Genomic DNA, 27,339 nt, shown 5'->3' with positions numbered 1-27,339 from the left:
ATGAAAAAAAAAGCTCCCTTGCAATTTTTAACAATTTTTAACAGCCTCCTCAGTCACTTCATCCTGGCACTGGGCCTACTTTTACTCAAAGTAGCAATACCAAAATATCAAAATACTGAGGTGCACTGCACTTCATGCTTTGGGGAGAAAGGCTGGTCTGTAGTGCTGGCTCTCTGTGTACACACTTATCTTGTGCGCACGAATTAATCGAAATGTGGGAACAAATTCACGCAATAGCATTTTGAGCACTCAACGTAGTAAAACATGGCCTTGATTTATATATTTTTTTCTCTCTATGGCCCACCTGGGGCTCAGTAGATTTGAGAATGCAGAATGCAGTGCACTGTGTGGGAATTTACATGTAGCATTGACTTAACACCAGGTGTAAAAGGGGTCTGGATGGGGAGCTGCTTTTCCTTGCCTTGTGGTCTTTGTACTGACAAAAACTGAATGCTCTGTGTTTCCACTACAACTCTACATTAAAAAAAAAAAAAAAATTAAAAACTCTCCAAGATATGTGGTTGGAGCAGAATGGACCCACTTGTGCTTGTCAATGGCAGTGTTCCCAGTAAACCCAGCCAAATTAATTTCCCAATACTTGCTCACTGTTGTACTCTTCCAAAAGCAAATAGGTTTGGCTAAACTAGGTAAAGAGGGTGAATTATCAAGATAAGTGTTTTGTATTCTTGTAACTGATGTCTGCATCTTCAAGAGAGCTTCTCATGCTGCTCGCTGTTCTTTGTGGAGGACTGAAGTCTGAAGGTCTCTGTGTGCAGATATCAATTGCACTTAATCAAGACATTGTTCCTGAAGACTGCTAACGCTCTGTGCCAAACAAACAGTTCTCTGAAATAGTTTGAGGGCACAGACTTTTTCCCTTTTTTGTTTGTTGTTATTTTTTCTTTCTTTTTTTTTTTAGCTTTGGCCTTTTTTTTTTTCATCTTCAGTCCCCGCCATGCTGATTACAGCCTCCCGTAGACTCACAGAAGAGCTTGGTGTGTTTGATTGAATTTAGAGAGCAATTTGTTCAGCAAGGAGAGACACAGTATAATCCAGTCCCCACAGACCGCCTGAGTAACTGTTTGTTTTCTATTAATTAGCATGTGTTTGTGTGTATGTGTGTGTGTGTGTGTGTGTGTGTGTTGCGTCTGGTTACTTTGGTTCCCTTATTTGCATGTGTGTGTTTGCTTTTGGGGTACTCATTTACAAATGCATGTGTGTGTGTGTGGTGATGTTTATGAATGCACATACATTTGTCTGTGTTGATATTCTAATCGACTCTACTCCACTTCACATCCCAGCCAATCAGGTTAGATGATTTGCTGCTTTAATTTGGAACTTTCAAAGAAGTCACCAGATGCCTGAGTGTGCTCTGTCGCAGATGGGCTGGCTGCCCTCGTAGTCTGAACTTCATTAATGCCCTTGAGGCACATCACTAATGTATACGAGGGATGTATTTTAAACAGAACAATCTACAGTATGGTACTCCTCGGATTCTAAACAAATACCTGGAATTAAACAACCTTTTACTCCTATGAAAGCATCTTAATATGACAACCAAATAAAAGTATGGTGTGATGACTGAGCAATCTGTTGAACTTTTGTTTCCTTCATTTGTCAGCCTGCGTTGTGATTATAATGTGGAACAGGTGTTCTGAAAATGTTTAACCTTCATTTATCAAGGGAAAGTCAACTGCAATAGAGCTCCAGAACTTTTTCTCACTCAGCAACACCCAGTTCATCCCCTTACAACAGCAGAAATACAGAGGGCCTTTTATCATTTTTATGACTACCTATGACCTGTTACAAGTGAATGTATCTTTAAAGAATTTCAGAATATTGTATGTACTTGGGACATAAATGAAAGGAATGCTTTGGTCTTCATGAATGCATCCATTTTCAAGCAAAACAGAGACTTTTCTTTTGAGGCTTTTCAATAAGATTGGATAAAATGCTACCAATCCCCAACCTTGAGTCCAGCATTAAATCAGCTAACTGAATCTGATTTTAGTATTGAATCTGCACATCGAATCTGAATCAATTCAATTCATAAATAACTACAACTCAAAAGATTCAGCTGAAATCTGTAGGCTGAGAGGACAGAAACAGTTCTGAGCATCAGCCAAATTATTATTCACAACCTGTGGCTACAACTTGAAAATGAGATAAGAACTTAATTAATCGCAAAACACATTTCTGTACCAAAGATGCTCGGTATACAAAAAGGTCTAATGAAATACTGGTCCCATAGCTGATCTTGTTATAATTTTGTAATTGAATCACTTCTACACTATTGTTTGATGTGAATATCCTCCTTGATCTTTATCCAGCTGTCCACTGATCCCTGGTTGTTGACTCTGACTCCCTCCCAGTGGATGCTGTGAGCAGTTGTGGGCTGGTGTTCACAGACTGTTGATGTTGTCTGGTTTTTGATGTTCAGCCTGTTGTCCAGGGTCCTGGCTTTCTCTTAGTCACGTGTTCCATTCAGGGGGGGTCCTGTCTTTAGGGTGTATCAGCAGAGATTTTAAGGTATTGAATGGTTTGTGGTAAGTGCTGACTTTTTGGGACTTAAAGACTGTGGCAAGATGTTCTGACAGTCCAGCCACATAACGGAGTCCCACAGGATGTTTCTAGTGGTCCCAGTTCAGTTGGCATTGTTGGCACTATGCTTAATTCAGGTTGGGGTTCCCATCATCCACCACCTCGTAACTGTTGTTTCAGAGTGCTACTTGGACTACTCTATCCCCCTCCTCCCACTGACAAGATGTTCTGCTCTGAGTAGGAGGGTCTTCACCACCATCACCAAACCCTGAACCTTTTAGGAGTAGTGTCTGATCTGTTTCTGCTGTTACTGATGCATGAATAACCTACTGGCATACATTTACGCAAACGTGTAGTTGAATTGCTTTTATAGTACACTTACTATGACTGTGATTGTCTGTGTTGATCCATGGTTTCCTAAGTATAGTCTGGCCAATAAAATCCAGAATATTGTTTGTAAAATGCAGACATGCTTGTGTTCCTGAGCTTGTGTAGAGGGAGGCCCATAAAAACCTTGCACCGGGGCCTGTCATATCTTAACAATTGCCACTACATCATTACAGTTGTACACATTCACACTGGGAGCTGCTCAGCAGCCAGCTCACTCCCTGCAGATCTGACCTGCCAGCTTGTGTTTAGTATGAAATAAAAAGTGAGCATGTGTATTAAAGATTCTGAATTGGCCCTGACAAGTTCTACCAGTCCTGGCCAGGGATTCAGTCTGGCTAGCCTGTTTCCCTGATCTCCAGGCTACTGTCATCTCTAGTATGTATCACTAGGAATGTAAACCTCAGCGTTTGTTGCTGTTTTTATTTTCAACCCACTAGCTAAGGGTGATGATGTTGGTTAGTTGGCACTTGGTGACACTGTGACCTCTCCTTCAGTGCCACAATCAACACAAAATATCCACTTGTATCTGTCAAGAAGTTTGCGATGAAATTTACCAAGCACATCCATACTGGGAAGAGGATGAACCCTTTACAATTGAATGTTCACTAAACTCCTGCCCCACACAACCATTGTCCAATCAAAGCTACCAAGCTTTGGGACTGTGTATATCAGGTAGAGCCCCATGCACACCGATTCAGCAAGTCCAAAGAGTTTGAAAGGTGGTGTAAGGAATGAATTAAACTGTGTGTTTATCTGCTCTAATGTGAGGTGAAAATGTTATTAGCTTACTACCCATAGCAGTAACACAGCTTTACCTCCAAGGCCAAGCATTAGCATATCATTACATTATTTTGTGGCTGCCACATCCATCTGTAGTCTTCCCTCACTGATATGAGCTTTTTGTCACCATGTCTTAACGTTAGCAGAACTGTCCTGCTCTTTATTAAATTTGGGGAAATTTACTCTGCAGCAACCCCAGCCGACCCCAACCCCAGCTACCCAAGATAACGTTATGTTTGGAGGACATGTCAGTCAGTCCTCATTCTAAAAGCCTTTTCTCTTATAAAAGTGAAACATACTTTTTGAAACTACAAGCAGAAAAGCATAAATCTAGCCTCTTTGATGCTCATCCAAGAATGTTGGTCTATAACAGGCATCCAAACACAGTTATATCAGAATGAAGCAGCCTGATCTTAAGGTTTTCCATATAATACTGTACTATGGCATCAATACTAGACTGTTTTCATTTTGTCAATGAAAAGTATAACAAAAATATATGTTGACAGCCTTTTTTCCACACAATGAAAACAAGAAATAAAACTTAATAAAAAGTCATCTTAAAAAACGAGAACTAGTAAACGAGAACTATGACAACATGTATCACACTTTTCTAGACAATTGAAAACTAAACTATAATGTGAAAGATGAACTAATGGACTAGAACAAATTATTGTTTCAATGCAAAATCTTATTCAACAACACAATTAACAAAGATACAAGGGCTAACTGGCTCTGCTGCAATACAGTTTGGAGATGCCAAAAAGGTCACTTTGACTATTACGTCATGTGACATCTGGTATGTAGATTGTATACAACTTGCTGAACATATTCTAACTTCCCAGAGGATGAACTTTTTTGATATTAATGGTCCCATGTAGCACTACGCTCAAGACAAACTTTCGATTTTTCGTCCTACTCTTGTGGCTCTTAAAATAGCAAAATCATGTTAATCTTTGTACTTTCATATTGTAAGGTGGAAAGCCTTCTGGGGACTTTTAACCAACACGTCCTGTTTCTGTGAAGTAGCTGTTCTAAGTGAGACATACCAGGAAATTGTCACATTCCCGACAGGAGCCAAACATAATTCACTTGTGATCTCCCATTACAGTAGTGGAAGTATAACCTGCTGATGACGTTCTGACTGAAATACTGCCTGACAGCACAGATCTGTACCACCTTGTGTCTGCTGCCTTCACACTGAAGCTTATGTAACAATCGTGATGCCGATGGCAGGATTCCTTCTAGTGTAAGCGCTGACTCTGTTATACTGTAGAATGCACAGGACAATACAAGGCATACTGTACAACATAGTGCAGTAGAGTAACATGTCTGAGGACTTGGGAGAGACTACCTGCCTATACTTGGATTCAGTTTCCAGGTTTTCCAACTTTTCCAACTGAATCCTGCTCTCTCTCTCTGTCTTGTTGGTGCTCTCTCTCTCTCTCCCTTTTTCTCTCATCTCTTTTAAAATGAGTTGGGAAGCAGACAGCAAAGTCTAACTTTACTTTTAACATTATCAAACGAAGAGCAATGTCCTCCTTTTATCCTAGTAACATCTTTCTTCTCCGTCATGGCAGAGTTTTACAGCTCTGATCTGTCTGATCTCTGGCTGTGATTGGCCACCGCAGCCTTCAGCCACTTTCAGCCACTTTCTCCAAAAGTTGTCTCTTGCTCAACTTTCCAGCCACAGTCCAGTGCGGTGCTGCAGCGGCCAAAACGCCTGCAGCTGAAATGCACTACCTCCATTCAAATGAATGGGAGGACTGTTGTTTTCGCTGCACCACCTGATTTGGTCTGAATACGACCTGAGGCTGTGGGAGGCAACCCATGCAGACAGCTGGGAGGGCAACAGTGTTAACTTCTGAACATCTATGTCACTGGAAACTAAAGTTGTTTATTTAACTCTTTATCTCTATGGCTTGAAATGAAGGCATTTTTGTTAAGAGTCCCCAGCTCAAAATAAATCCATTGCGCCCATTTATAGAGGAGACCTTTTTTCTGCAGTGTGTTACCTGGTTAATGTGAATATATTGCTTTATTCTTGTATAATGTCATTGGGTGATAGTTTTAATAATTTGCATAGTGTCGCATCTCCACCTACAAGTAAGCAAATTGTTTGTTTTTCCTCATAAGGGAATAACGACACAACAACCTCAGATTATGTTGAAAAACTTTTTTCAGTGTGCACTGCCGGCATTTATTGACTGATTATTCCTATAATAGCTATTACAGTTATGCAATGTGTAGGCACTCAAACAGTCCCACAGAGCCCCGCCATTGAACACTGCATGATACAAATAACCCTGTATAACTTTTATTAAAATTAATTCATACTTTGATGAGTCATGCTTTTGTCTGCCTAATACCATTAGGCTTATAAACAGACCTACTGCTCCGCACTCATACACAGACAGGTGAGTGGTGTGGATGGTTATTCTAATGTAAAATATTTCAGAGAGGAGGTTTAACAGTTGCTGATTTGGAGATTGTGAATGTTCTCTGTGGATGTTGTTTGTGAAGTTTTTGGAAAATTTTCTATTAGTGGATTGAACACTAATGAAGTTTTGAGAGTGTTATTTGTTCCTCTCACATCAAGGCAAACTGGTGAGTCATGCTTTATTGATGTGGTCTGCTGTGTTTTATCAGAGGGCCGAGGGTTTAAAGATTTGCGTCTGTGCTTGTGTGATGTTGGCTAACTAATGCCTACTGTGAGCTGTACTCTATATTTAAAGTGGACTCACTCATTACGTGGACATCATGATGGATCAGGGCTGGATACTGAACCATGATGAATTAACAGATATAGCAGTCCAATCATGTCTTTGTTATACCCAATGCACTTCCCTTCATCCCCAGCTCAAGGTTGGCTGTGGGGACTTAATACATATGGAAGGCAAAAAAGTAAGACTACTCTGATTCACTGAAAAATCTACTGACAAAATGAACAGTGTAGGGAAGCATTAAACCATGATTTCATGCACCTTGACACCAGGACATAGGGCAGTGGTTTATTCCAGCTTTCCAGAAAAGTACATCACTCATATTCATTCCCTGGCTATTGTACCTTGCCTACTTCTTCTGACTGTATGGCTGGGGTCTGACATGTGGAACAGGTGTCAACTACAACTGCAGCCAGTGTGTGTTGCACATAAAGGAATACTTCAACATTTTGGGAAATACACTTAATTGCTTATCATTCGTATCACTGGTAAGTCCACAGCTGGAAGAAGGGTGAAACATCTAGCCTATCCAAAGTGTAAAAATACACCTTCTAACACCTCTTAAGTTTGCTTATTACCATGTCATATCTCATTTGTTGTTACTGTTTGAGCATGGATTAACCAATTTATAGTTTTACAAAGAGTTAGGCGCTATAGCTACCTCTTAAATCGCAACACCCGGAAGCAGTGACTATTTGGAGTATTGTCGTCACTGTCATCAAGTGCTGGCCAGACGGTTACATTGTATCATTATATATAAATCTCATCAAGAAAGCAAATAAAATGTCAAACTAAGCCTTTAAGACAGAAAACATTAATTACAGTTGTTTAGGTAACTATTTAGGCATTAAAATGTGACATTTTCATCTAGTTAATGAGATGTTCTTAAACTGATCAGCTGTTTGTTGATTGTGTGAGCTAACACGCTGTCTTAAGAAACAACTGTACCAGTATGAACACAGGCCTACTAATGACTATTTTACTGTTTAAAATTCACCATGAAAGACACAGAAGATCAAACAAATAAAATGGGCTTTAATTAAACAGATAAACAGATGCTAGAGGCTTAATGTGAAGTATCTTGTCTGTGTATTAATTCACTGTGGTAAAACCACAGAATTCCTCTGTTTTCACCCTGACATAGATCTACAAACTTGCTTCCCATATTCCAGGTTAGCTGAAGTACCACACCTGATAGGGAAGTTAACTACCTGTGACAGTCAGGATTCTGTGCTGAAATTCAGATGAAGGGAGGCAGAGATCATCTTAAAGAAATGATAAAAGTGTGGATTTTATTCAACAGTCTGTTAAATCCTGCGATGAAACCTCCCTCTTAAACAGCTTCAGTACAAACAGTTTACTACATGTGACATTTGGATCAGATTCCATACAAATTGTACATGAACTGATATTACCAGAGGTAGTAGCAGCACTGAATATCAACCATGAAGTTTCATCCACTGGCAGCTTCAGGACAAAAACTAAATATCTGCATCATCCCTCAAATCCCCTCATCAGTTTACATCCTGACTACAGTGCAGCAGTTCATGCCAGCCGTTGCTATTTTCTTCCTTTTTTTTGGTTTTCTGTGGCAGCCCAACAAGATTCAGAGGTGACCTTTACTGCTGCCCTCCTACAGCCCCCCAACTCATCCCAACCCTCGCTGCCAGGCCGGGCTGCTCTGCTCATAAGTCTTTTTACCTCTCAAACACCTGCCACCATTCACATGCAAACAACAAAAACCCTCAGCATCAACCTTCACACCTCTGTCAACACACTTCCTACTGGCCTTCCCACACACACACACACACACACACACACACACACACGCACACACACCACACCACCACTACCACCACCTCACACACACATATACAAACTTCAGTGATGCTATTTTTACTGGTGTTTGTGCACTTGCATGTTTGTGTGTTTGTGTGATGAGGGTGAGAATGGCAGCTCCATTTGGGTGCATATTACAAATGCATTACTTTGTATAGACAGATGGCCAGTTGAGGAGGAAGGGAGGGGATGTGATGGGGTTTGTAAGGGAAGGGGGACTAAGATGAGGGTCTACTATTGTTGGTAATTAAACAGGAGAGCTGCACCACAGTCACTTAGCCCCTGTGACTTCCTCTCATGATTTAAAATGTGATTATGTGATTTGACTTGATAGCACCTCACATGCACGCCTTAAAATCGATAGTGATATTAGCCTCTACTAGCATAACTGCTACATCTTTTTTGATGTCTTTTTAAATACTTTCCATTGTAACCAATGCACATTGTGCAACGCTAAATTGGAGTATTTTCTTAACAGTTTTATTAGTCTACACCTAGCATGGAATGGAAACTATCATAGTCTTTTAATAGCCTATAACCCTGCTCTGTCGGAGTGTAAACTGCTACACAAAAGAGACGGTTATGAGACAGTCAGTGGTGTAAATACATCTCTTGAATAATATTGTGTGAACTTTCTGTCCCATTAGTGACCGAGCTAGGGTTTGCTAGCTTGCTAACTGACAGTTTTGCAAGGCAGCTAGCTTGGAGAGCTATTGTGGCAGACTAGTACAATATTCCAAGCTCATTAGCACTGTTATCATTTAGCTAACTAGCTACAGCAGTTTACCAACTAGCTCTGTGTGTAGTTGCTGCGTCACCAAGCTTCTAGTACCATGTATCTCGTGAGGTACAAAATAACTAGTGCTCACTCCTGGATTGTAAAAAATGTTGCTGGTGTATGTATTTCTGGCAGCAATTATATTTCCTCCGAAATCTTTTTGACAAAGCATAGTAATGTTATATACAGTAGATGTTTTTTTGTGTTTTTAATATACTCATCCAGCGGACATAGAGCAACATATTCAACAGTTGAACACAAATATGACTCGAAATGAATGCTTAAGTCCGTAGCTCTGTGATCATCAAAATATGTAGCTCTTTAGCTGTTAGATGTTGCACTTTCTTCACCAGCTTTTTTTTTTTTTTTTAAACAGCTGCTTGTTGTGGCTTGAGACAAGGCTGATGAGAGCAGAGTTGCAGACTGGAACGCAAAAACAGTTGGCTGACGGAACTACAGAGTTGGGTGTTTCACATACACATGGTCATTCCCTCCATTGTAAATGATGAGAACAGCCTGCCTTTAGTTCAAGGTCAACCAGTACCACAACATACAGCTCTTGTACTTCTGTTTTTGACTGTGTATACTGAGAATACCTGGTGAGGTCAGTTTTCTATTCAGCAGTAAAACAGCCGCTCAAGGTGAGCGTGTTCTTGATTGTCCATATGTAAGCAGCATAATTAGATATCCCACATGCTGCTTAATAGCATACCTCAGCCTCATGAAGCTCCAGCACTACCATTAGAATACCAATAGCCATCTGCATTAATACCTGGTGCCTGTTTTCAGAGCACTATAAGAGTTGGGAGCAATTTTTCTAAATTGCTCCCTTGTCTTGTTTGATAGCTACAAATCACGCCACACAGATGGATTTAGATCAAGCTAAGGTAAATGCTCTACAAAAATATATCCAAACCTGTCTCTGTTAATCTCTCAGTCTGAGTAAAAGCAGTATAAAATGAAGACAGAACAAGAAAGAGAGAGACTAAAATAGAGACAAACAAGAGAGACAATGGTGCAAGGGATGCATCCAAGTCGCATTAGATCCTGTTAAATTCATTTTCGTCTGACCACACATTGTGTCTTCTTGCCCTGAGGTGTAGAGAGTACCCATTTTGCATATAATTTCAGTACCTATGAGCCAGGACCAGGGCTAGACCCCCTACACACTGCAAACAGGCCGCTCATTACAGCCCTCTGTATTACAGGGCACAACCTCTGGCATACTGTCACAGCAATCTGCCCGGCACCGCCATAAATCAACTCCAACTATGCCCCCATTATCTGCTCATGTCAATGAGAACAGACAAGGCTTGGATTTCAAAGACTATCGTATAAACGTATATCGGATTCATTGGAGATGAGACTCCAAATGAAAGGGTTTGACTCGATTGCAGCTTGGAGATAATTCACTTAATATGCATCGTTCTGTCTTATTTCCTTCAGCTCCCTCACCCTCGTCAGCTTGGCCTAGTTTGACTGTAGCAGCAACATTGTTAACCTCTCCATCCCCATCCATTCTTTCCACTGTGTTGAACCTTAGGGTTACAGAAATAGATCAAGCAGTTCATTGGAGTCTGTGTCAAATTGAAATGCAATATGAAGGTGAAGTCTCGCAAGGCTGAGTACAATCACCCCAGCCCCTTCAATGAGGTATTTATGGCAGAACCCTGTTTACAGAGAGAGCTGTTTTTTAAAGTATTGTGTGTTAGCTAAGGCATGGCTGTATTTTCTTTTACTCATTGCATTCATGGCCTCAGGCTAGTCCAACTTTCTCTGTGTTCCATTGAGTTAGAAAGGGAAGTTCTCAATGTCTGATTAATGACCTGTCATCTCTTATCTTTATGGTTCAGTCACATGCAGACGAGGCGAAACCAAAAAACATCTCCTCAAATTAGCTGTACACAACTAACACTAAAAGTCCTCATCAGGGGCCACAACCGATCCAGTCAGTGTCGACCTGCCTCATTGGTCATCATAGCGCTGCATCGTTGGGCCTCAGCCAAGCAGGTGTCAGGCCGGTCTATGGGGGGCTCTAGTCACGGTCCAGAAGAGCCGATCCATCTGCTGCAAATTGACAAGCCGTGAGTGCTGCATTGGGTCCCTGTATAAATCCCCATTAGGCTCGGATGCTACCTGTCCAACTCTGTTATTGACTTCTTATTGGGCGCTGGCTCCAAAACAATATCAATCTAATTTGGGGTTATGAGGACTGATATCAGCTGCAGGTAAATGTAAATCCAATGCCATCTGCATCCAAGAGGCCCAGGTTGCTAATACAGACTGCTCCCTTTGGCAATAGCAGTTGGAGAGTTTTCTGCCAGAACAGGAACTGCATCTGTTACAGCCACCATCCATCCCCTTGTTATACTCATTACAATTAGTAGTACTCACTCTATAGCTAAAGCCATGAAATAGTACTTACTATTGGTAAATTACAGATTAACAAAATGTTAGGGACAATCAGGTTCTCATTTCACTGAGCATGCCTTATTCTTACAGTTGGAAAGGCTCATTCACAGTTTCACAGTGGCCTTAGGAGAGATTCAACTGCATATTGTAATCACTTATTTTAATTTACTGTTTAGTTTTGTCTACTTCATGGATTTAATTTTGATTTATGTTGTATCTCTCCTGTCCCTTTGCTCCATTTGCTCCTTTTTGTATCTAATCTGGTCTGTCTCATGAATTGCTGTATTCCCCCCCGGTAATCAGTAAAATGTTATCTTATCATAATATAGATACAGTTTTTATAGTATATTCATATCACATGCTGTATATCCAACACACGTTATCTGTGCTGGTTAGATACAGAGCTACACTATATGAACATATAAAATGTTATGAAAACACAGTCTATAAATTCAATAAAACCACTAAATCAGCACCAACAAAACAAGTAACCTGTTTACTTTATACAGATATAAAATTGGAAAATTTGCAATAAATCATAATGTGAAGCACACAGATATGTTGACCTGCGAAAAAACACATTTTCAATGATAATGTGGAAATTTCCTCTGATTTCTGGTTAATGTAACTATGTCTCTAGTAAGATCACTAATGTCTCGCTAAATCCTATTACTGATTGCTTCCGAAACAAAAAAGTTTTCTCACAGTGACTGATAAATTTTAGCCTTCTCTTTTCTATTCAGAAGTCATTTTAGCAGAGTGGACGGTGACTTAAGGCTACATGTCTTATTCAGCTATAGACTTGACACCTGTGACTTTGAATCGAGTCAGACTTCTCTTTTTTTTTCTTTTTTTGAACGACTTGCTGATAAAGTGAAATTATTTGAGACCTGATGCTCTCATGACTTGACTTAACATTCAAGTCACAAGTCTGGACCTGGTTAAGTCCCAGAGAGAAAAAGAATGAGTGACATGCCAACCCTCTCTCCTAGAAAACATGTTCATATACAACTAAACTGTATTGCGTTTTTTCGAATGAATGAAGCATTGCATTATATATCGCTCTGAAGTCAGAGGGAGGAGGTTAAGGAGGATGGGATGCATACAGGTGTGGTTAGGTTTAGGCCACAAAAGCACTTGGTTAAGGTTAGTGAAAGATGATGGTGTCGCTTGTGCTTCAAGCCACTGCAACCACAAAAGTTTCCACTTGCAGATATTGTGCTGCGAGATTAGATATTTTGATAGGGGGAAAAAACCCTACTAAGTATGCTGTCTCTGAACATTTCAGTCATATGTTCAGTATCAACATTTGGAAACTTGCCAAATACGTAAACATTTTCTCATTATGTTGCAAAAACTTTATTCAACCAGCATTACATTTCTAGCAAAAATGTATTTGCTGTTGCAAATTTAAAAAAAAATTAAACTAAAAAATTAGTTATATATGAACATAAGGAGACAGAGCTGGACATGCAGAATTTGCAAAGCCACACAGTTTGAATATTTAATTTTTTGGCTTGTCCAATTAAAAGTTTGGTCTCAGCTTTGTTAAAACACTTTGAAAGAAAAATGTTCACAACCTGTCACTTATGAGTCATTCAGAGACATGAAACACTTGTAACTGACAAAACAAAACAATCTCTCCTCAAGGCCCATTTAGTAGCTGTTCTGGAACTATCGATCATATCACCTGATCTTCCTCAGTAGATGGAGTTTCCCAGTTGAACTTTCAGGACTGAACATCAAACCTCAGCTTTTAAGCAAACATGGATGAGGAATCCTTGAAGTGCTTCAAAAAACTGGAAATTTGAAAATACATATTCCATGAGAACTGAGCAGACTCCATCTACTGATGGATGATGATCATGTTTTATGATTGACAGCTCCAGAACAGCTACTTAGAGGACCTTGTGGTGATAATGTTTTGTAAACTGCTGCTTCAAGCACAAGTCACTCTACTTGAAACTTGCTAATGAAGACTGGATTTACCCTCATAGAGCTCAAGCCCAGTTAAAACAGCTCTGATTTATAAGACCTTTAAAAAAGAGAATTAATGTAATAAAATAGCAGGGTAATGAAACAATGGATGACTTTAAACTACTAGGAACATTTTAAGCTGAAATTGAGGGTCCAGTACTGTTAGCCAATTAAGAAAGTGGGGGAAACTGTTGATGAGTTGTTGTGGAAAGGCTCTCTAGTTTATTAGTCAGCCTGTAAAATGTCATGACATTCAAAGGTCATCTGAGCATGTCAGCACATTTGATTTGAGATTAACATACTGCATGGTCTCTAGTTGATATGGAGCTGCAAGAGAGCCAGAGCACAATGTCAATCAGACATCTGATCTCTTTAACAGCTCTGTATCACTGTTTTTCTGATTTACTAATTATATATATAATACTGAAGAGGGGAGAAGTAGAAAGTAGTTGTCTCTATAGTTTAGACTATAGTTGTTAGGTACCCAGTATGTTTGATTAGAAATAACCTAACAGAAAGTGAAGTGAGTGAAGCTTTGATACTGTGTGGGAAATGTGTGCAGTCACCGTGGTGCTGAGTTTGAGCAGCTTTCCCTGACAGATTTGAATCGACTGCTTAAACGCTATTGTCAGATTCTCTCCTCACCTGGGAGTCATGGCCTTCCCTACAGAGAGTTATTGGCTTTTAAATGAGATGCCAGTATCCTCACCTTACTAGAGCTCTGACGGAAAATTGACCACTCACATGTTCTGAAGGGGAAGGGTTTGACAACGTTAAGAAAACGGGGCATGTTAAATGTTAAACAAGGGAAGAAAAAAAAACAGCTAGTGTGACGCTGGAGGTCATACAAGGTGATGTATATGGAAATAAAATGTGGGTTGAACAGCTCCTGCCACCTTTTTCATACATAACAATGTAATGCTTCCAGATAAAAAGGTCAAATTACCTAAAACCTCCCTTTGTAACTGTGCTGGGCATTTTTTTAGTGGTCTGTTACAAATGCAGATTTTGATACAGTGGCAGGATACATCACACCATAAAGCAGTGAGAAAATCTAGTGAGTGTTGTAAAATATTTCCTTGTATTTTTCATTAAAACAACCCAATGTGAAATTGTTAGACACAACAAACATTTGCTCATACATCAGATGTGTGATACATAGAGATGTTTGTATCTTGGAAAGTGTCATACAGTGTGTGTCACACAACTTCTTTCAGGATGAGACTGTGAGGGTTTATGTCTCCTTCATTGCTTTCTTAAAAAATGTATCAGTTGTTAATATGGTTCAATTTTCTAGTTTCAGTTACTTAAGGAGGGCATGTCATGCACATTGCCAGGTCTATATTTTCATTCTTGCATGACTGATTCAAAAACTCAACTTATTTATGTTATACTGGCCCTTTTAGGCAGCACCTCAGTTCAGCCTCTGTCTGAAACGGAGGCTATGTAAATAAACCATAGCTCAGAAAAATCTGCATGGACAATGCAAACAACCTTAGCAACAAGGCTACAGAATGGCTACAGCCATTTGTGGGGGCATATGTGAACAATCTGATGTCATCATGAGGAGGAAATAGAGTCTTATGGTGTGTTCAAACAAATTTTCACCTTGCATTACATGTGCAAGTTTGATCACTGGACCTTTTGTGTTGATTCGCCCCGAACAGCCAAAATACATTACTATACATTAGTCATAACCTTGCTAGCAATGGAAGGTACTGACCATGTTGACACACCATTATAGGGAGCATTTTTACATACGTTCACCTCAATTTTTGAACCTTGACCATGTTTAACATAGATATCCGAAATCGCAACAGTATAAAAATAACAGAAAATCACAAAAAGCGTAATATATCCCCTTTAATATTTCTGAAGTCAGAAAATAGGTCTCATGCAAGAACAACTCATATGAAAAGATTTGTTCTTAAGTTACACATCTCTTTATATAAAGCAAGTATTCTCTGTATGTATGTATGTATGTCCTTTGCATATCTTAAGAACCGTTCATCCGATCTACTTCACATTTGGCGGGTGTATTGCTGGGGACACAAGGGAGTGTCGACTAGAATCTGGTGCAATTTGCTGAGAGCATGAGCCAACAGCAGAGAGACAGTGCTGGAAAGCTTTCACTGAGAGAGAAAGTCTGTGAATACGTGATTTACTGTGGAGACAGACACGCTTTTGGTGCAATTTGGACACATGACATGTTTAATATTAATAAGCTTTGAATACACAAGCGAACAGCGAGCCTCAGCTCCGTGTCTGAGTGCAGTGGGGGCTGTTTGATATAAACACTGTTACATCACAGCAGGGCGGGGCTTCTGGGCTCTAACTTGCTGAACGGGACAGAGGCATACGCCCCACTCAGTTAAACTTTCCAGAGAGAAGAACGAGCATACAAAGGAGAAAAACAGAGACGGAGGCAGTAGAACTAGCCAATAGGAGTGCAGACATGTTTGATTGGCAGCAAAACCAATGGAAGGCCGTGAACTGCTTCTACAGTTCAACCTCAGTTTAGTCTCACTGGTGAAGTTTCTGCCTGGATTAAAACCATTTAATTTGTTAAATCCTTATCATTTTAATTGATTATTGACATTTGTCTATTGATACATATATATGTGGTTCTCAGGAAATAATAAGCAATTATTGAATGTACACTGCACGAGTACAAATGATCTAAGAAAGTTTGTGGCATTTCCTCATACTTGAGGCCCTATTTTAACCATGCAAGTGCACCAACAAGCACAGTGTAGTGGCTCTTAGGCACACAGACTGTGTGGCACAGGCATCTCTGTGCACATCTGCTATTTTGGTGCAATATCTGGTAAGTGCATTCAGGTGTGCTCCACGTAAAGGAGTTGGATGAAGTGGAATATGTGCGGAGGATGTGTCAATGACTTGCTGTTTTCTAATCTAATCATTGTGCCCCTCACATACCTTATGGAAAGGCAGTGCTAGGACCACTTTACTAAGCAAGAAATGGAAAAATTATTGAGAGAAGTGCAAACCCAGCATGAGTAAATTCTTGGTACTGCCACTAAGCTTCCTTGACTTGATGAAGTCAGGAAATCTTGGGGCCAGGTGACTGCATGTGTAAACGCAGTTTCACCTGGCCCTCTGGGAACCGCTGCACAGTGCAAAAAGCGGTTCAGTGATGTCAGGCAGAGAGGGAAGCAAAGGCTTGCCTCAATTTTGTGAGAGAGCAGGGCAACTGGAAGGGTTCCCTCACATTGCTATGATCTGACCCCATCAGAAAATCTAGCAGCCTCAACACTACCTGTGGAATGTGTGGAGGGTTTGGTGGTATTCAAGTCAGTGTTTCTAGTGACTTTCACAGACAGAATATAAAAAGACAAATCATCTTTCCAAAACAGGCAGCCAAAGTGATTTTTTTTGCAAAGATTGCATGTTACAAATGAAAATTAAACTGACAGCTGTCCATACAGTGTGTGTTTTCCTGTATTTGTTGATGATTTTATAGCTGCTTCCGTCATGCGGTCAGAGGCTACTGTGGAGAGAGGAGAGACAGGCGACGATACAGACATACCATGCACAAAGGCTGAATAGGGGAGGCGGTTGCCAGCAGAGCCGGTGATGTGTGAGGGATTGGATCAACCCTTTCTGGAGATCCAGCAGGCTGGTTTCGCCACCATGCACCGTAGCACGCAGTGGACTCCATCCACAACCGCCTCCTCTGGATGGACTCCCAGGTGCATCCATTGCATGTCTCAATAAGCAGCAGCCTGGACAGACATGCCACTGCAGTGGAGCAGCAGTCCACCTTACCACCTCCCAGGCCTGACAACGTGGACACTGCACCTGTGATGGCATCCACCAGTGCCCCCCACCCCCCCACTCACTGTTTGCCACCTAGTCTTTCTCCTCGAAGAGAAAATAAATTAAGTTTTATCTTTGTGTTTGCGTAAGTTTTCTGCACATAATAAATTTGCCACATTTTCTTGGGTCACTTTGGGTCTGTATTGCATTTTTGTTGACTGATGTAAATTAAATGTTTTTTCCTGCATATTTCTTTAGTCTTATGAGATGTTCACACCATGGGGATCCCTTCTCCTTTGTGCCTTATGTGCAACAGCCTGTTAATTTTTATTTATTTATTAGTTTATTTGTCAGGGACGATGCAAAAAAAAACATTGTAAGACATGAGACAGATGTATTGCATATAGGATTTCTAATTTGTGACCCCTGCCCTTGGTTAGGCTTTTCTACTTAAAAATGGTCATAGCACATCATTACCAAAAGTACATTAGTAAATTAAGCTCATAATAAATAGTGAAATTCTCAATAATGTGTGTGTATGCACAATGATCGCAGGTTTGGTTTTGTTTCTGTTGGTAGGGCATTCAAAAAAATGTATCCCTTTTGCTGAAAAAGATGACTGACCGAAAGTAGTTTTGCCCTGTGCCACTCTGCAGTTGCCATTTGCTGATCCCCTTCTGGTACAAAGTACAGCTGCCACAAGATTATTCACACATTTAAAAATCAGTTTGATAAAAGAAAACTTGATAAAGCTGTCATAACTGAGCAACTTGTACTTTTTCAGAATTATATACTGGTGGCATGTATCGGTACAGCCAACTCAGCCTCTCTCTGCCTCACTCTGTGTAATGTTTCCTCTGAAAAATCATTCTGGCATCTATGATCCATGGCTATACTGTGCAAAACACAACATGCCACAAAGAACACGCTGACTTTCTGAGGACTGTATCGCAATGTGCCACCTGACTTGTCCGAGCATCTGTAATGCATTTCAAGCATACCGAATGTTCGCTCACTCACAATTCTAGCCCTTGACAGCACACTAGTGAATTTATGTTACCATTCGGTTGATGGCATAATGTATGGCGTGATGAGCCATGTACGTAATGGGGGACCATTTTTCTCCTAACAGCCACCCGTCCAGAGATGCAGCACCCTGGAAGACTGCAGGAATGTCAGAATTCGCCAAAATAAAACAGTCATGTGTAGAACCTGGAAAATTGGTGAACACATGGGTTACTTTACATTGTGCATCACAGACTACTTGGACATTGATGGAATGGATCCTTTACGGTTTGCATACATGTATCTGTGATCTGAAGGAGTGTACAACTGGAAATGTGTGCAGCACCAGTACACCCTCTTTTTGTACTGGCGCTGCATTTGTCTCACAATAATGTATTCCATATCTCTGTTAAACCACATAATTTTAGGATATTACAGAACATTCTCAGAAATTACATTGTGGGTTGGTTCAATATCCTACGCAAATACCAAGTCAGACTCTTACCTAATAGACCTTTACCACCCTTCTCCTTGCTTATATACTAGCCTATGGCAAGTAAGGTTAATAAATGAGGCTACATGCACCTAATTAAAGTGAGCCACAATTGTTATTTTTTAAGTGGATTTGTACAACATATTATTGTTTATTATTTCAGAACATTTTTGTTCAGAATCATTTTAACATATTTATTACTATTTATCTTTGTTCAACCTCATTTGTATTGATGTGCATTGTCTGCAGGTGCTTGCAGGTGGAATCACAAGAGAATCAATGGACATGACTTTGTGCAGGGGAACAGACGTGGTTCTGAGACATCTATTTTTAGTGCTAGGACCAGATTTCAACCAAAATACAGCAACTGGCTTTACACTGCTTCATTTGAATGAATCTCCCACATGTTTGCACCTCTCCTCCCACCTGTGCACCGTGCGCTCTGTTCTGATCATCAAAATACCACACAGATGTGCAAAGTGAGTTTCAAGCTCAGGAAAATACCAAACTGTTGGAGCGCTGCTTGCGCTGGTCGTTGCACCTCCAGGAAAATACAGCCCTTAGAATTTTTTCTGAGGTATGAACAAAGTTCACAAGTGATCCAGACCTGTTGTACGAGTTATGGACAGATAGTCTTTGCCTTTCTTTACAAGAGGAAAAACACTTGACATTTGACTTATGATTGATAATTTTTTAATCTGAATGAAATTGGAGTTTGAATATTATACTGACATAAGCTGTAATCAAATATATAGCTAAAACAAACTTAATGCAAAATTAATTTTCTGTTCACCATGTCATCATCATCTTCATCGTCATGGCTGCCAGATTACTAAGAGGTTTTTTAAATGTGATGGTTTCCATTTCAGTAATAGTTGTAACCAGCTGCCTCAGGGTGTTTCCGCAGCTCTCTGTCCAGTATCATCTTGTGTTGCTGCTGACAGTGTAACATCACCTACTGTAGGCTATAATATTTTTCTCTTATATCTCTGTAACTGTCACATGACCGCCTCCCATATTAGTCATGGAGCGCTTGTTTTTTTAACATCTATATTCATGTCAAAGCATTCCCTCTTTATTTCTGTCACAGTACAGTACAACACTGCTCTGATGACACGTCATTGGCAGCTGGATTCATATTCCCTAATTGTTTCAGTTCCTCTAATACAACTACTGACACTAATGAATTTCTTGTGTTTTTGTCTGCTGATTTCAGTCAGCAAGACTTGAAACTCTGCGAAGTGAAAGTTTTCTTTTCACGCTTTGGTAACATTTTTGTGAATGAAACTTCACAAAAACAGAGTAGAACAGCTCATCTTTTAGGGGTGTTGATTATGCAAGTTATGAAATTTCAGGGCTGTTCACCTTCTCATGAATAGGTGACAAATTACCTGGCTGAAACAAGCAATTTATGACACTTTCGTTAAGGAGGGTTTTTTGAATCCAACTTGGAGGACTTGTATGAGCAAACCTCACAGAAAAAAGTACAGGTGACATGAATAGCAATGGAAACAAGTCCACAACTTTAGTGTTATAACCCTGAAAAAGTCAAATATCTTATTTTTTATGAATATATTAGAATGATAAGAGGTAAAACCAATCCAATCCTGCTGCTGAATAGTTGACACTCTTCAACACAGGGAAACAGGACAGTGGCATTTCCTTACGTGTTGACATGCATCAGAGATGGGCATCAAAAAGTATCTTGTTACAAATTACAAATACTTATATGCTCATCAAATGTATCAAAATAAAATACAAAATACTGGTATGATAAAAATGTATTTAATTAAAGAACAAGTGATTTGTAATTTGAAAATACAAAAATACATTCTATACAAACTGATATTATCATATTTTAGACATTTAGTAGCCTAAACATGGTTCTGACCTTAACCTACATAGAAAAGATGAACTCTGGTAATTTCTCACATCATAGATTTGAAGTGGCCAGTCAGGATATGTTTGAGGTGGGAGGCTGCAAATTCAGAGGTGCATGCTGGGTGGTTTCCGTCAATCAAAGCGACTATTGACTGACTGAATGAACAGCATCTGGAGGAAATGAACAGTTAGGCCATGGTGAGGCACTAGTTCTTTCAGGTGACAATAACACTGGGCATTTAGCAGATGCCTTTTTCAAGAGTGATAAATATCAGTGCGGTGGAGGATGTCAATTTCTAAGATCTCCAACTTTACAAGCAACCAACTGAACAAGTTGAAAACAGTACCATTACAGCAGAGTATGATACAGCACAAATAGTAGAAAAGGAAGAGAAGCAACCCCTTCCCTTCCCCAAACAACAAAAAGTATTCTCCTTTGTTTTTCAGCAGAACTAATTTCTTCATCAGTTCAGCCGTTAATCACCTTCTGTGAGGGTATTAAACCATGCCTGCAAAGGAGAAGAGATGCTCAACTGGTTTATTTCTGTTGCAAAAATACTAGTAACTCTCAAAATGCTTTTAAGAAGTTAGACGCATTGTTACAGTACAGTACATTTACAGTAGCCACAATAGTCAGTTGTGAGTCCGTATTCTGAATGGATTTCATCCAGTAGTTGTGCAATGTGATTGTAGGAATGTGGACTGGGGAAATGCCTGCAAGCAAGAGCAGCTGATTCATATTCTAGCGTTTCTGTTTGTATCAAATGTACAGTGATTCACATATGACTCGTTTTTTTGGTTGACCAGATATCTGCAGTGGTGCAAACATGTTGTATGCACCACCACAAGTCTCTCCTTCAAATGTGCTGTTTTATTATTAAAGTCTTCATCAATTCTTCTCCCAAGTGTCCTCCTGGTCATAACTTTAGCACCGTGGCAAAGCCCCTGTACCAAGTCTATAATTTCTTTTTGCTCAACAGTGGCCAGCAGGTACATGCCTTTAGTGACAAAGGATGTGACAAGAGGGTCAATTTTATTTTGTGTCACAGGAACATGTTCAAAGAGATTAGTTTGTTTGTATGAGGTCCTGTTTTTTTTTGCTTTTCCCGCTGGCAAATTCCTTTTTGTAGTCTTCAATTTCCTTTATTTTGTCAGGGTGCCTTTGTTTCAAGTGGGTTTTAAAATTTGATGTAACTGCAAGAGAACCACATATTATGACCTTTTTGACACTCAGCCTCTACCTTTCCATTTTGGATCTGCTTCACTATTTGGAAGTATTTTCCCATTCTGCATTGCACATTTGAGCATTGGTGTGGCTTCTTCTTCTGCAGATGTGCCATATGATGGGCCAGCCTGGCCTGGCTCTGATGGTTCATTGCCAATCATCCCGAGGTGACTTTGACTTCTACCTAAAGAAAAATGTATAAAGATACCATTAAATTGATTAGGCCTACCAGTTGCAACTTAAAACCAACACCATTCAAACAACTCACATAATAAACATCGGTCATGGATGGACTAATGTTAGCTACAGTGAAGACACACCTCACTCCATCATGTAGATCAGGTCTGCAGATTATTTTATATTAAACCGGTCAGACTGAAATCTGTTGTGGGGAAATTGGGGTAACCTGTTTTACATTTATACTATAACATTATGGATTATTTACTATTGAAGGCTGCAGTGATTTTGATTAAATGTTAATTAATTGTTAGATATGTCCAACACATCTAGTCTGATCTAATTAATGTCCTCTAATGAAGCTGGAAGTTGTGCAGCTGTTTGCTTTTTTAATACTTTGGATTTTGTTGGGCCAGTTGTTGAATAGCATCAGATGGGAGCTCAGTCATTTTTTAATTAAGGCATCATTTATCATTCAAGTAACTTGGTGTTTACTACTCTTTTCTTTTAACTCCTAATGTAGCCTACTCTCATTCTGCATCAAACATAGGTAACGTTCGTGGTTAACATGGTTTTATTATGGAAAAACGTCCAACATATTTCATAAATGATTAATGCTTAACCGATAATCGATTGTTAGCATGGCTGACTATTGATTAAATAATTTCCCTAAAATTTGCATCCCTTCTTATGTATTATCCAGGAATGGAGTCAATTCTCTTTGAATTGTATTAGCTTTCTATAATTCATATTGTAAAACATCTTATACAAAAAGATGCACAACATTTAGCTTTGGAGTAAAGATCAGAATGAAAGATTTTTAATTGATATATTGACTTCTTAAAATCTGAGTTTATTTTTTACCTGAATATTAATTAACCTGACCATCCCCTGCCATAGCAAACACTCTAAAATGTTATCCTCATCCTCAAGAGGACTGACTATTTCAATGACAACTATTAAGAATGACCACCATAAAACGCCTAAATGAAGCGATGCTAGAAATTAATTTTGTCCTGAGTTGCAGAAGTTACTAACAATTAATCTCACTAATGAAGCTTATGACGATATAATGACTAACCACAAGATGCCACTGTGCAGGTTGCCTGAGTGTCTCTGTGATGTTAGCTGGTATAGTATTGTTAGCTAGTGTCATGAAAATTTTCCCTGTAAGCACTCTGGACTCAGGAATGAAACACAGACAGAAGATAGGACACTTTTGATGAGATTGAAGTATAATTACAAAACAGGTCCATTCACAATTTATGCCTTACAGCAAGACACACCTCTTTACAAAGATTGGTTGTTATGAGATAGCATGATACTGTCCACCCAAGCTCCCAGCCTATCAGACTATAGCACATACGTACAGCAGTCATTACATAAGGTCGTTATATATGTTACTTCATGTTCCTAGGTCAGTGTCCTCTTTACACATGGCAGCATGAAATCAAAGTCCAGCATATGTGCGCATGCAGTCTGACAGGGGTTAATGTATGACAGAGTCATGTAGTCTTTCACTGTAAAGAAATCAGAATTACAAATAGTAAATCCATTATGCTTCATGCTACTTTGACACTAATAGGTATATTTGTCAGTTCTAGAGCACATGTGTTTGCTAATTGCTCTTATTTCTCTTGTATTTTCGTGTAATTCAGTAAGCTTGGCTTAGCATGCAACATTTTATCATATTTTGATTATATACCTTTTTCTCAGGGGAAATTTGCACCAACACCAAAGCAGCTTCTTTCCTCAAGTAAGTGATCATGAGGAACACAAATGAAATACTGTAGTTCACAATGAGACAACAGGACATGTCACGTGATTCACTTGCATTTAGATTTTAATTAGGCTGATTGTTGTATAGTTTTTTTCTACAGTTTAAACCTAACCTTAAAAATGTGTCTTATTTGAGAATAAAATGACATATTAATGTATTTTAAATACACAAATACAATCTCTTAAAGTATTTTGTTACAAATTACATCTTACTTTTTCTGTCCAGCCAAATACTCAAAAGTATTTAAATATGTATTATAAATACATTTAATTGAAAATACTGCCCATCTCTGTCTGTAATGATGCATGTCAAGTTCCCGTGTGTGGGCTGACACAGAGAAATGTGGGTGTGTGTTTTGACATGCATCATATGTCGCCAGCCCTTTATTAGTAGTGTGCCCTGAGGGTGGCACAAGAGGAAAGGCGATGGGGCCATTAAGACATTCATTAATTTCATGGCAATCTGCCCACTGGATTTTTCACATCTCTTGTGTAAATTCACTTCAAAGGTTCAGAGGTTCACCAAAACTGAGTGAAAGAATGAATCCTCTGGGGATCATGAATATCCACATCACATTGTGTGGCAATATTGCCATTGATTGGTTGTTATAACAAATAGTTCAAAAGTTTTATATGGACTATTTGCTTGGTTGAAAATAGATCCAATGAAGTGTTTTTGAATATTTATTTGTCTTCATGATGTTGTTTCTCTTTGACATGAAATTGACAAACCAGTTGTCTGACCCTCAAGACCCAGGTGTATTTACCCTGAAATCAATTGTCGCACTTTAATTACACACAGGCAGTCTCTACTCAGCCTATGTGACTTTCAAAAACAACTCACTTCATCTGTGGTCACTGTCAGTAGTTTCCCTGCTGATTAGCTCATGCCTCCTACCTCTCTCCTACGGATTGGTCATTGCAGGTAGTTTGATAGCCTCTTAATATCTATAGAATCATGTGGACTATAGGTTGAGCTAACTATTGTCCTTAAAACTCACATTTTTTTCAGTCAGTTTTTGCACATAAAATAAATGCATTGTTTTTTTTGCATCTTACAGGCCTCCTCTACATTTTAATCAGTGTGCAGGCAATCTTTTTATGAAATGGCACTGTTGATTTTGGCTACAAGCATCACTATCTTTTGGAAAGCCTGGGTTAAGGAGCACAAACTCTGTTACTATTCTTTACATCACTGTCAGTAAACCTGCATCAATGGTGGTTCAGTGTTGTGAAAACAGTAAAACTTGGAAATGTACAAGCAAGAGTGAACACCCTTTTATAGTTTCTTGTAAAAAACACAGGAGAAACCCTGATAAACATGTAAAGTTGTGATTATCCTTTAAACTGTGTAGAGATTCAGGTGATTACTATTCCCACATGTAGAGGGTGACGGGTGAGAAGAGGAGAGATTTACATGATAATGGATGAGGAATTGCTTTCAGACTGAGCGCTAGTTTGGTAAATCAGGTCCACAGTAACTATCAGAGCACAGTTGAAATGAGCTAAAGATGTAGCAAATGGCTGTGAGACGCCAATGCCTCCACAAAATCAGTAATGAACCATCGCTTCAGATGCTTTTCTGAGGTTCTATAAAACCCACCATTTGAGACAAGAGGCATTGTTTTACAAGACTGGGCTTTACTGGTGCAATGAATTTAGAGGTCAGGAGTAGGATACTCTGTCAGTTGGTGATTCACTTATCTACAGTACATTTGAGTTAAACAGCAGAAAAACAAGATATAAAGGCTCTCTCAAGCTGGATTTATGCTTCTCTGTCAAGGTGTTGCAGAGGTCCCATCATAGATTTGCAGGGCGAAGAAACTGATACTGTCATTCAGTGCAGGATTGAACCTGTTTATTGTATTATCACTGCAACCTTGGGTATGTCAGACATTACCAGGTTGTGTTTTATGTTCATTAAACCCAAATTACTCATGTTAATAATGTATAGTTATTCACTGAAGTCAATATGGGTTGTCTCTTATATAACTTATAGTAGTTTTATAAGTTTTACTCAGTGATATTTTAGTCTAATTTTTGTCATATTTTATAATTTTATATCCTCTAAGCATTTTGAGGTTACTGCTGTTGCCATCTTTGTCATTCCTGTTCACCTAGCATTAGCGTTAGCACAGCTACCTGTGCTCTCCATTGCAGAGCAGCTGATCATTCACTCACCTGTTCACTAAAATACTGTTTACTGTTCTGTTTTTTATTTTTTATTTCTATTGTTATTATAGAAACTAACTGATGAAAAAACTACTCCATCTGTCTTTGGGTCCAGATTTGTGGTGACGTGTGTTCATGTCATGATGCTCTGAATTGTCCAGACATTTCCTGAACAAGTTTAACTGTGATTGGCACAAGTGTTTCAGAGCTATGAGAGCAGTGACGTGACTGGCTGAGAGAGTATTTATTAATCACCACACCCGCTGATCTATATTCACCTTCACTCAGCCCTTTAGCATGTTGCACTGCTGCACATACATGAACCAAAATAGCAGGTGTGCATGGAGACACTCACACAGTCTGTGTGCCAGACCTACCATGCTGCACTTGTCGTTGTGCTTGCACAGTTAAAATAGGGCCCAGAGAGTGTGAATGCCCTCAGTCAGTTGATGGAGTTGAAAGCAAGAAGGGAAAAAAATCAAAATAAATAAAGCAAGCATAAAGACAGTCTTCCTGGTTGAACTTTCACTAAGCTTTATAGATTTTTTTTGTTAATGAAATGAATACTATCTAAAAAAAAAAAAACAATACAGAGAGAGGTCGTATTTGCATGTGGAAATCATACCCATTTGTAATTTCTCAATGTATAAATGTTTTGGAGAAACTGCACATTTTTGTTGGCCGATCAGGAACAGAGAGGATTCAAAAGGGGGTCTGATAAATCCCCAACACACAGAGTCTGTTTGCAGTAAAATGCAGCAGAGACCTCACCTATGTGGTGTTTTTTGTCTTTGATATTTGTGGGGATTTAAAGAAAAAAAAAAAAAAGGTAACTCTATTTCAGAAGTGATATTACTTACTGGCCCGGGCATCTTTGAAGCACAGCGCAGGATCTGATCCACATAAACCAACATCAAAATTGCCCTCTTTGACTCCAAGACCCCATTTTACAAGTTGCTATCAGTGGCAGTTGTTAGCCCTTCTGATACAAACAAAGAGTGTGCAAACAGGCTCAGAAGCTGTGAGATCAGATGACTATAGGCTGTAAAAAGAGAAACGACTGCTCTTCAGATCTGTCATTATCTTCCAGACAAAGACAAGCTTTATCTCAACCTCACACACACACCTCTGTGAAGAGGATCCGTATCGAGTCTGCCTCTGCATCCAACAGCATCCATTATATTACACACACATATTAATCATTTACCCTGAAATCAATATTATAAATGTATTCACAAAACATCCCAAGGCTAAAAGAAGCCCTTAACTAGGTTTTGGAGGTATTAAAGTATACCACAATCTCAAAGATATGATTTTTAATACTGTCAAAAACATAAAGTAACCTGTTTGTGAATATTTTGGGTTCAGAGTCAGGTGAGTTAGCAACATG

At 39.3% G+C, this 27,339-nt stretch overlaps 1 long non-coding RNA gene across 1 annotated transcript in view; it reads left to right on the top strand.

The window, feature by feature from the left end:
* The window catches only part of LOC137190616 (uncharacterized), a 28,313-nt gene extending 10,906 nt beyond the window's left edge, over positions 1-17,407 (top strand). The window contains exon 2 of the long non-coding RNA XR_010930257.1: positions 16,922-17,407. This is a non-coding gene — a long non-coding RNA (uncharacterized lncRNA). The remainder of the gene's footprint in view (positions 1-16,921) is intronic.
* The last annotated feature ends 9,932 nt before the right edge of the window (positions 17,408-27,339 follow it).

This window comes from Thunnus thynnus, chromosome 10 (assembly GCF_963924715.1).
Source record: "Thunnus thynnus chromosome 10, fThuThy2.1, whole genome shotgun sequence".
Classification (NCBI taxonomy): domain Eukaryota; kingdom Metazoa; phylum Chordata; class Actinopteri; order Scombriformes; family Scombridae; genus Thunnus; species Thunnus thynnus.
Note: the sequence above shows the minus strand (reverse complement) of the source record. Positions and strands in the feature narration are given on the sequence as shown.